This window comes from Conger conger, unplaced genomic scaffold (assembly GCF_963514075.1).
Source record: "Conger conger unplaced genomic scaffold, fConCon1.1 SCAFFOLD_54, whole genome shotgun sequence".
Lineage (NCBI taxonomy): Eukaryota > Metazoa > Chordata > Actinopteri > Anguilliformes > Congridae > Conger > Conger conger.
In genome coordinates, this window is record NW_026890260.1 from 371,185 (window position 1) to 381,938 (window position 10,754).

Genomic DNA, 10,754 nt, shown 5'->3' on the forward strand with positions numbered 1-10,754 from the left:
TTCCAACTGCCAATTTTTCAACTGCCAATTTTTCCAACTGCCAATTTTTCCAACTGCCAATTTCCAACTGCCAATTTTTCAACTGCCAATTTTTCAACTGCCAATTTTTCAACTGCCAATTTTTCAACTGCCAATTTTTCCAACTGCCAATTTTTCAACTGCCAATTTTTCAACTGCCAATTTTTCCAACTGCCAATTTTTCAATTTCCAATTTTTCAATTTCCAATTTTTCAACTGCCAATTTTTCAATTTCCAATTTTTCAATTTCCAATTTTTCAATTTCCAATTTTCCAACTGCCAATTTTTCCAACTGCCAATTTTTCCAACTGCCAATTTTTCAACTGCCAATTTTTCCAACTGCCAATTTTTCAATTGCCAATTTTTCCAACTGCCAATTTTTCCAACTGCCAATTTTTTCAACTGCCAATTTTTCCAACTGCCGATTTTTCCAACTGCCAATTTTTCCAACTGCCGATTTTTCCAACTGCCAATTTTTCCAACTGCCAATTTTTTCAACTGCCGATTTTTCCAACTGCCGATTTTTCCAACTGCCAATTTTTCCAACTGCCGATTTTTCCAACTACCAATTTTTCCAACTGCCAATTTTTCCAACTGCCAATTTTTCCAACTGCCAATTTTTCCAACTGCCAATTTTTCCAACTGCCGATTTTTCAACTGCCAATTTTTTCAACTGCCGATTTTTTCAACTGCCGATTTTTTCAACTGTCGATTATTCAACATCCGATTTTTCCAACTGCCGATTTTTCCAACTGCCGATTTTTCCAACTACCGATTTTTCCAACTGCCGATTTTTCAACTGCCGATTTTTCCAATTGCCAATTTTTCCAACTGCCAATTTTTCCAACTGTCAATTTTTAACTGCCAATTTTTCCAACTGCCAATTTTTCCAACTGCCGATTTTTCCAACTGCCAATTTCTCAACTGCCGATTTTTCAACTGCCAATTTTTCCAACTGCCAATTTTTCCAACTGCCAATTTTTCCAACTGCCAATTTTTCCAACTGCCAATTTTTAACTGCCAATTTTTCAACTGCCAATTTTTCTACTTCCAATTTTTCAACTGCCAATTTTTCAACTGCCAATTTTTCCAACTGCCAATTTTTCCAACTGCCAATTTTTCCAACTGCCAATTTTTCCAACTGCCAATTTCTCAATTTCCAATTTCTCAATTTCCTATTTTTCAATTTCCTATTTTCCAACTGCCAATTTTTCCAACTGCCAATTTTTCAACTGCCAATTTTTCAACTGCCAATTTTTCAACTGCCAATTTTTCAACTGCCAATTTTTCCAACTGCCAATTTTTCAACAGCCAATTTTTCAACTGCCAATTTTTCCAACTGCCAATTTTTCCAACTGCCAATTTTTCAATTTCCAATTTTTCAATTTCCAATTTTTCTATTTCCAATTTTTCAATTTCCAATTTTTCAACTGCCAATTTTTCAATTTCCAATTTTTCAATTTCCAATTTTCCAACTACCAATTTTTCCAACTGCCAATTTTTCAAATTCCAATTGTTCAACTGCCAATTTTTCAACAGCCAATTTTTCAACTGCCAATTTTTCAACTGCCAATTTTTACAACTGCCAATTTTTCCAACTGCCAATTCTTCCAACTGCCAATTTTTCCAACTGCCAATTTTTCCAACTGCCAATTTCTCAATTTCCAATTTCTCAATTTCCAATTTTTCAACTGCCAATTTTTCAACTGCCAATTTTTCCAACTGCCAATTTTTCCAACTGCCAATTTTTCAACTGCCAATTTTTCAACTGCCGATTTTTCAACTGCCAATTTTTCCAACTGCCAATTTTTCCAACTGCCAATTTCTCAATTTCCAATTTCTCAATTTCCTATTTTTCAATTTCCTATTTTCCAACTGCCAATTTTTCCAACTGCCAATTTTTCAACTGCCAATTTTCCAACTGCCATTTTTTCAACTGCCAATTTTTTCAACTGACAATTTTTCCAACTGCCAATTTTTCAACTGCCAATTTTTCCAACTGCCAATTTTTCCAACTGCCAATTTTTCAATTGCCGATTTTTCCAACTGCCGATTTTTCCAACTGCCAATTTTTCCAACTGCCAATTTTCCAACTTCCAATTTTTCCAACTGCCAATTTTTCAATTTCCAATTTTCCAACTGCCAATTTTTCCAACTGCCAATTTTTCAACTCCCAATTTTTCAACTCCCAATTTTTCAACTGCCAATTTTTCAACTGCCAATTTTTCAATTTCCAATTTTTCAATTTCCAATTTTTCAACTGCCAATTTTTCCAACTGCCAATTTTTCAACTGCCAATTTTTCAACTGCCAATTTTTCCAACTGACAATTTTTCAATTTCCAATTTTTCAATTTCCAATTTTTCAACTGCCAATTTTTCACTTTCCAATTTTTCAATTTCCAATTTTTCAATTTCCAATTATTCAATTTCCAATTTTCCAACTGCCAATTTTTCCAACTGCCAATTTTTCAACTGCCAATTTTTCCAACTGCCAATTTTTCAACTACCAATTTTTCCAACTGCCAATTTTTCCAACTGCCAATTTTTTCAACTGCCAATTTTTCCAACTGCCGATTTTTCCAACTGCCGATTTTTCGAACTTCCGATTTTTCCAACTGCCAATTTTTCAACTGCCGATTTTTCAACTGCCGATTTTTCCAACTGCCGATTTTTCCAACTGCCAATTTTTCCAACTGCCAATTTTTAACTGCCAATTTTTCCAACTGCCAATTTTTCCAACTGCCAATTTTTCCAACTGCCAATTTTTCAACTGCCAATTTTTCCAACAGCCGATTTCTCAACTGCCGATTTTTCCAACTGCCAATTTTTCCAACTGCCAATTTTTCCAACTGCCAATTTTTCAACTGCCAATTTTTCCAACAGCCGATTTTTCAACTGCCGATTTTTCCAACTGCCAATTTTTCCAACTGCCAATTTTTCCAACTGCCAATTTTTCAACTGCCAATTTTTCAACTGCCAATTTTTCAATTTCCAATTTCTCAATTTCCAATTTTTCAACTGCCAATTTTTCCAACTGCCAATTTTTCCAACTTCCAATTTTTCAACTGCCAATTTTTAAACTGCCAATTTTTCAACTGCCAATTTTTCCAACTGCCAATTTTTCCAACTGCCAATTTTTCAACAGCCAATTTTTCCAACTGCCAATTTTTCCAACTGCCAATTTCCAACTGCCAATTTTTCAACTGCCAATTTTTCCAACTGCCAATTTTTCCAACTGCCAATTTCCAACTGCCAATTTTTCAACTGCCAATTTTTCAACTGCCAATTTTTCAACTGCCAATTTTTCAACTGCCAATTTTTCCAACTGCCAATTTTTCAACTGCCAATTTTTCAACTGCCAATTTTTCCAACTGCCAATTTTTCAATTTCCAATTTCCAATTTTTCAACTGCCAATTTTTCAATTTCCAATTTTTCAATTTCCAATTTTTCAATTTCCAATTTTCCAACTGCCAATTTTTCCAACTGCCAATTTTTCCAACTGCCAATTTTTCAACTGCCAATTTTTCCAACTGCCAATTTTTCAATTGCCAATTTTTCCAACTGCCAATTTTTCCAACTGCCAATTTTTTCAACTGCCAATTTTTCCAACTGCCGATTTTTCCAACTGCCAATTTTTCCAACTGCCGATTTTTCCAACTGCCAATTTTTCCAACTGCCAATTTTTTCAACTGCCGATTTTTCCAACTGCCGATTTTTCCAACTGCCAATTTTTCCAACTGCCGATTTTTCCAACTACCAATTTTTCCAACTGCCAATTTTTCCAACTGCCAATTTTTCCAACTGCCAATTTTTCCAACTGCCAATTTTTCCAACTGCCGATTTTTCAACTGCCAATTTTTTCAACTGCCGATTTTTTCAACTGCCGATTTTTTCAACTGTCGATTATTCAACATCCGATTTTTCCAACTGCCGATTTTTCCAACTGCCGATTTTTCCAACTACCGATTTTTCCAACTGCCGATTTTTCAACTGCCGATTTTTCCAATTGCCAATTTTTCCAACTGCCAATTTTTCCAACTGTCAATTTTTAACTGCCAATTTTTCCAACTGCCAATTTTTCCAACTGCCGATTTTTCCAACTGCCAATTTCTCAACTGCCGATTTTTCAACTGCCAATTTTTCCAACTGCCAATTTTTCCAACTGCCAATTTTTCCAACTGCCAATTTTTCCAACTGCCAATTTTTAACTGCCAATTTTTCAACTGCCAATTTTTCTACTTCCAATTTTTCAACTGCCGATTTTTCCAACTGCCAATTTTTCCAACTTCCGATTTTTCCAACTTCCAATTTTTCCAACTGCCAATTTTTCCAACTGCCAAATTTTAACTGCCAATTTTTCCAACTGCCAATTTTTCCAACTGCCAATTTTTCAACTGCCGATTTTTCAATTGCCGATTTTTCCAACTGCCGATTTTTCCAACTGCCAATTTTTCCAACTGCCAATTTTTCCAACTGCCAATTTTTCCAACTGCCAATTTTTCAATTTCCAATTTTCCAACTACCAATTTTTCCAACTGCCAATTCTTCAACTGCCAATTTTTCAACTGCCAATTTTTCAACTGCCAATTTTTCCAACTGCCAATTTTTCAATTTCCAATTTTTCAATTTCCAATTTTTCAATTTCCAATTTTCCAACTGCCAATTTTTCCAACTGCCAATTTTTCCAACTGCCAATTTTTCAACTGCCAATTTTTCAACTGCCAATTTTTCAATTTCCAATTTTACAATTTCCAATTTTTCAATTTCCAATTTTCCAACTGCCAATTTTTCCAACTGCCAATTTTTCAACTGCCAATTTTTCAACTGCCAATTTTTCCAACTGCCAATTTTTCAACTGCCAATTTTTCAACTGCCGATTTTTCAACTTCCAATTTTTCCAACTGCCAATTTTTCAACTGCCAATTTTTCAACTGCCAATTTTTCAACTGCCAATTTTTCAATTTCCAATTTTTCAATTTCCAATTTTCCAACTGCCAATTTTTCAACTTCCAATTTTTTCAACTGCCAATTTTTCCAACTGCCAATTTTTCAACTGCCAATTTTTCCAACTGCCAATTTTTCCAACTGCCAATTTTTCAACTGCCGATTTTTCCAACTGCCAATTTTTCCAACTGCCAATTTTTCCAACTGCTAATTTTTCCAACTGCCAATTTTTCAACTGCCGATTTTTCCAACTGCCAATTTTTCCAACTTCCGATTTTTCCAACTTCCAATTTTCCAACTGCCAATTTTTCCAACTGCCAATTTTTCAACTGCCGATTTTTCCAACTGCCGATTTTTCCAACTACCAATTTTTCAACTGCCAATTTTTCAACTGCCAATTTTTCAATTTCCAATTTTTCAATTTCCAATTTTTCAATTTCCTATTTTCCAACTGCCAATTTTTCCAACTGCCAATTTTCCAACTGCCAATTTTTCCAACTGCCAATTTTTCAACTGCCAATTTTTCCAACTGCCAATTTTTCCAACTGCCAATTTTTTCAACTGCCAATTTTTCCAACTGCCGATTTTTCCAACTGCCGATTTTTCGAACTTCCGATTTTTCCAACTGCCAATTTTTCAACTGCCGATTTTTCAACTGCCGATTTTTCCAACTGCCGATTTTTCCAACTGCCGATTTTTCGAACTTCCGATTTTTCCAACTGCCAATTTTTCAACTGCCGATTTTTCAACTGCCGATTTTTCCAACTGCCGATTTTTCCAACTGCCGATTTTTCCAACTGCCAATTTTTCCAACTGCCAATTTTTAACTGCCAATTTTTCCAACTGCCAATTTTTCCAACTGCCAATTTTTCCAACTGCCAATTTTTCCAACTGCCAATTTTTCAACTGCCAATTTTTCAACTGCCAATTTTTCCAACTGCCAATTTTTCAACTGCCAATTTTTCAACTGCCAATTTTTCCAACTGCCAATTTTTCAATTTCCAATTTTTCAATTTCCAATTTTTCAACTGCCAATTTTTCAATTTCCAATTTTTCAATTTCCAATTTTTCAATTTCCAATTTTCCAACTGCCAATTTTTCCAACTGCCAATTTTTCCAACTGCCAATTTTTCAACTGCCAATTTTTCCAACTGCCAATTTTTCAATTGCCAATTTTTCCAACTGCCAATTTTTCCAACTGCCAATTTTTTCAACTGCCAATTTTTCCAACTGCCGATTTTTCCAACTGCCAATTTTTCCAACTGCCGATTTTTCCAACTGCCAATTTTTCCAACTGCCAATTTTTTCAACTGCCGATTTTTCCAACTGCCGATTTTTCCAACTGCCAATTTTTCCAACTGCCGATTTTTCCAACTACCAATTTTTCCAACTGCCAATTTTTCCAACTGCCAATTTTTCCAACTGCCAATTTTTCCAACTGCCAATTTTTCCAACTGCCGATTTTTCAACTGCCAATTTTTTCAACTGCCGATTTTTTCAACTGCCGATTTTTTCAACTGTCGATTATTCAACATCCGATTTTTCCAACTGCCGATTTTTCCAACTGCCGATTTTTCCAACTACCGATTTTTCCAACTGCCGATTTTTCAACTGCCGATTTTTCCAATTGCCAATTTTTCCAACTGCCAATTTTTCCAACTGTCAATTTTTAACTGCCAATTTTTCCAACTGCCAATTTTTCCAACTGCCGATTTTTCCAACTGCCAATTTCTCAACTGCCGATTTTTCAACTGCCAATTTTTCCAACTGCCAATTTTTCCAACTGCCAATTTTTCCAACTGCCAATTTTTCCAACTGCCAATTTTTAACTGCCAATTTTTCAACTGCCAATTTTTCTACTTCCAATTTTTCAACTGCCGATTTTTCCAACTGCCAATTTTTCCAACTTCCGATTTTTCCAACTTCCAATTTTTCCAACTGCCAATTTTTCCAACTGCCAAATTTTAACTGCCAATTTTTCCAACTGCCAATTTTTCCAACTGCCAATTTTTCAACTGCCGATTTTTCAATTGCCGATTTTTCCAACTGCCGATTTTTCCAACTGCCAATTTTTCCAACTGCCAATTTTTCCAACTGCCAATTTTTCCAACTGCCAATTTTTCAATTTCCAATTTTCCAACTACCAATTTTTCCAACTGCCAATTCTTCAACTGCCAATTTTTCAACTGCCAATTTTTCAACTGCCAATTTTTCCAACTGCCAATTTTTCAATTTCCAATTTTTCAATTTCCAATTTTCCAACTGCCAATTTTTCCAACTGCCAATTTTTTCAACTGTCAATTTTTCCAACTGCCAATTTTTCAACTGCCAATTTTTCAACTGCCAATTTTTCAATTTCCAATTTTACAATTTCCAATTTTTCAATTTCCAATTTTCCAACTGCCAATTTTTCCAACTGCCAATTTTTCAACTGCCAATTTTTCAACTGCCAATTTTTCCAACTGCCAATTTTTCAACTGCCAATTTTTCAACTGCCGATTTTTCAACTTCCAATTTTTCCAACTGCCAATTTTTCAACTGCCAATTTTTCAACTGCCAATTTTTCAACTGCCAATTTTTCAATTTCCAATTTTTCAATTTCCAATTTTCCAACTGCCAATTTTTCAACTTCCAATTTTTTCAACTGCCAATTTTTCCAACTGCCAATTTTTCAACTGCCAATTTTTCCAACTGCCAATTTTTCCAACTGCCAATTTTTCAACTGCCGATTTTTCCAACTGCCAATTTTTCCAACTGCCAATTTTTCCAACTGCTAATTTTTCCAACTGCCAATTTTTCAACTGCCGATTTTTCCAACTGCCAATTTTTCCAACTTCCGATTTTTCCAACTTCCAATTTTCCAACTGCCAATTTTTCCAACTGCCAATTTTTCAACTGCCGATTTTTCCAACTGCCGATTTTTCCAACTACCAATTTTTCAACTGCCAATTTTTCAACTGCCAATTTTTCAATTTCCAATTTTTCAATTTCCAATTTTTCAATTTCCTATTTTCCAACTGCCAATTTTTCCAACTGCCAATTTTCCAACTGCCAATTTTTCCAACTGCCAATTTTTCAACTGCCAATTTTTCCAACTGCCAATTTTTCCAACTGCCAATTTTTTCAACTGCCAATTTTTCCAACTGCCGATTTTTCCAACTGCCGATTTTTCGAACTTCCGATTTTTCCAACTGCCAATTTTTCAACTGCCGATTTTTCAACTGCCGATTTTTCCAACTGCCGATTTTTCCAACTGCCGATTTTTCGAACTTCCGATTTTTCCAACTGCCAATTTTTCAACTGCCGATTTTTCAACTGCCGATTTTTCCAACTGCCGATTTTTCCAACTGCCGATTTTTCCAACTGCCAATTTTTCCAACTGCCAATTTTTAACTGCCAATTTTTCCAACTGCCAATTTTTCCAACTGCCAATTTTTCCAACTGCCAATTTTTCCAACTGCCAATTTTTCAACTGCCAATTTTTCCAACTGCCGATTTTTCAACTGCCAATTTTTCCAACTGCCAATTTTTCCAACTGCCAATTTTTCAACTGCCAATTTTTCAACTGCCAATTTTTCAATTTCCAATTTTTCAATTTCCTATTTTCCAACTGCCAATTTTTCCAACTGCCAATTTTCCAACTGCCAATTTTTTCAACTGCCAATTTTTCCAACTGCCAATTTTTCAACTGCCAATTTTTCAACTGCCAATTTTTCAATTTCCAATTTTTCAATTTCCAATTTTTCAATTTCCAATTTTTCAATTTCCAATTTTTCAATTTCCAATTTTCCAACTGCCAATTTTTCCAACTGCCAATTTTTCAACTGCCAATTTTTCAACTGCCAATTTTTCCAACTGCCAATTTTTCAACTGCCAATTTTTCAACTGCCGATTTTTCAACTTCCAATTTTTCCAACTGCCAATTTTTCAACTGCCAATTTTTCAACTGCCAATTTTTCAACTGCCAATTTTTCAATTTCCAATTTTTCAATTTCCAATTTTCCAACTTCCAATTTTTCCAACTGCCAATTTTTCAACTGCCAATTTTTCAATTTCCAATTTCTCAATTTCCAATTTTTCAACTGCCAATTTTTCAACTGCCAATTTTTCCAACTGCCGATTTTTCAACTGCCGATTTTTCCAACTGCCAATTTTTCCAACTGCCAATTTTTCCAACTGCCAATTTTTCAACAGCCAATTTTTCAACTGCCAATTTTTCAATTTCCAATTTCTCAATTTCCAATTTTTCAACTGCCAATTTTTCAACTGCCAATTTTTCCAACTGCCAATTTTTCCAACTTCCAATTTTTCAACTGCCAATTTTTAAACTGCCAATTTTTCAACTGCCAATTTTTCCAACTGCCAATTTTTCCAACTGCCAATTTTTCAACTGCCAATTTTTCCAACTGCCAATTTTTCCAACTGCCAATTTTTCAACTGCCAATTTTTCCAACTGCCATTTTTTCCAACTGCCAATTTTTCCAACTGCCAATTTTTCAACTGCCAATTTTTCAACTGCCAATTTTTCAACTGCCAATTTTTCAACTGCCAATTTTTCCAACTGCCAATTTTTCAACTGCCAATTTTTCAATTTCCAATTTTTCAACTGCCAATTTTTCAATTTCCAATTTTTCAATATCCAATTTTTCAATTTCCAATTTTTCAATTTCCAATTTTCCAACTGCCAATTTTTCCAACTGCCAATTTTTCAACTGCCAATTTTTCCAACTGCCGATTTTTCAACTGCCGATTTTTCCAACTGCCGATTTTTCCAACTGCCGATTTTTCCAACTGCCAATTTTTCAACTTCCAATTTTTCCAACTGCCAATTTTTCAACTTCCAATTTTTCCAACTGCCAATTTTTCAACTGCCAATTTTTCAACTGCCAATTTTTCAACTGCCAATTCTTCAACTGCCAATTTTTCAATTTCCAATTTCCAATTTTTCAACTGCCAATTTTTCAACTGCCAATTTTTCCAACTGCCAATTTTTCCAACTGCCAATTTTTCAACTGCCAATTTTTCCAACTGCCAATTTTTCCAACTGCCAATTTTTCAACTGCCAATTTTTCCAACTGCCATTTTTTCCAACTGCCAATTTTTCCAACTGCCAATTTTTAACTGCCAATTTTTCCAACTGCCAATTTTTCCAACTGCCAATTTTTCCAACTGCCAATTTTTCCAACTGCCAATTTTTCAACTGCCAATTTTTCCAACTGCCGATTTTTCAACTGCCAATTTTTCCAACTGCCAATTTTTCCAACTGCCAATTTTTCAACTTCCAATTTTTCCAACTGCCAATTTTTCAACTTCCAATTTTTCCAACTGCCAATTTTTCAACTGCCAATTTTTCAACTGCCAATTTTTCAACTGCCAATTCTTCAACTGCCAATTTTTCAATTTCCAATTTCCAATTTTTCAACTGCCAATTTTTCAACTGCCAATTTTTCCAACTGCCGATTTTTCAACTGCCGATTTTTCCAACTGCCAATTTTTCCAACTGCCAATTTTTCCAACTGCCAATTTTTCAACTGCCAATTTTTCAACTGCCAATTTTTCAATTTCCAATTTCTCAATTTCCAATTTTTCAACTGCCAATTTTTCAACTGCCAATTTTTCCAACTGCCAATTTTTCCAACTTCCAATTTTTCAACTGCCAATTTTTAAACTGCCAATTTTTCAACTGCCAATTTTTCCAACTGCCAATTTTTCCAACTGCCAATTTTTCAACTGCCAATTTTTCCAACTGCCAATTTTTCCAACTTCCAATTTTTCAACTGCCAATTTTTC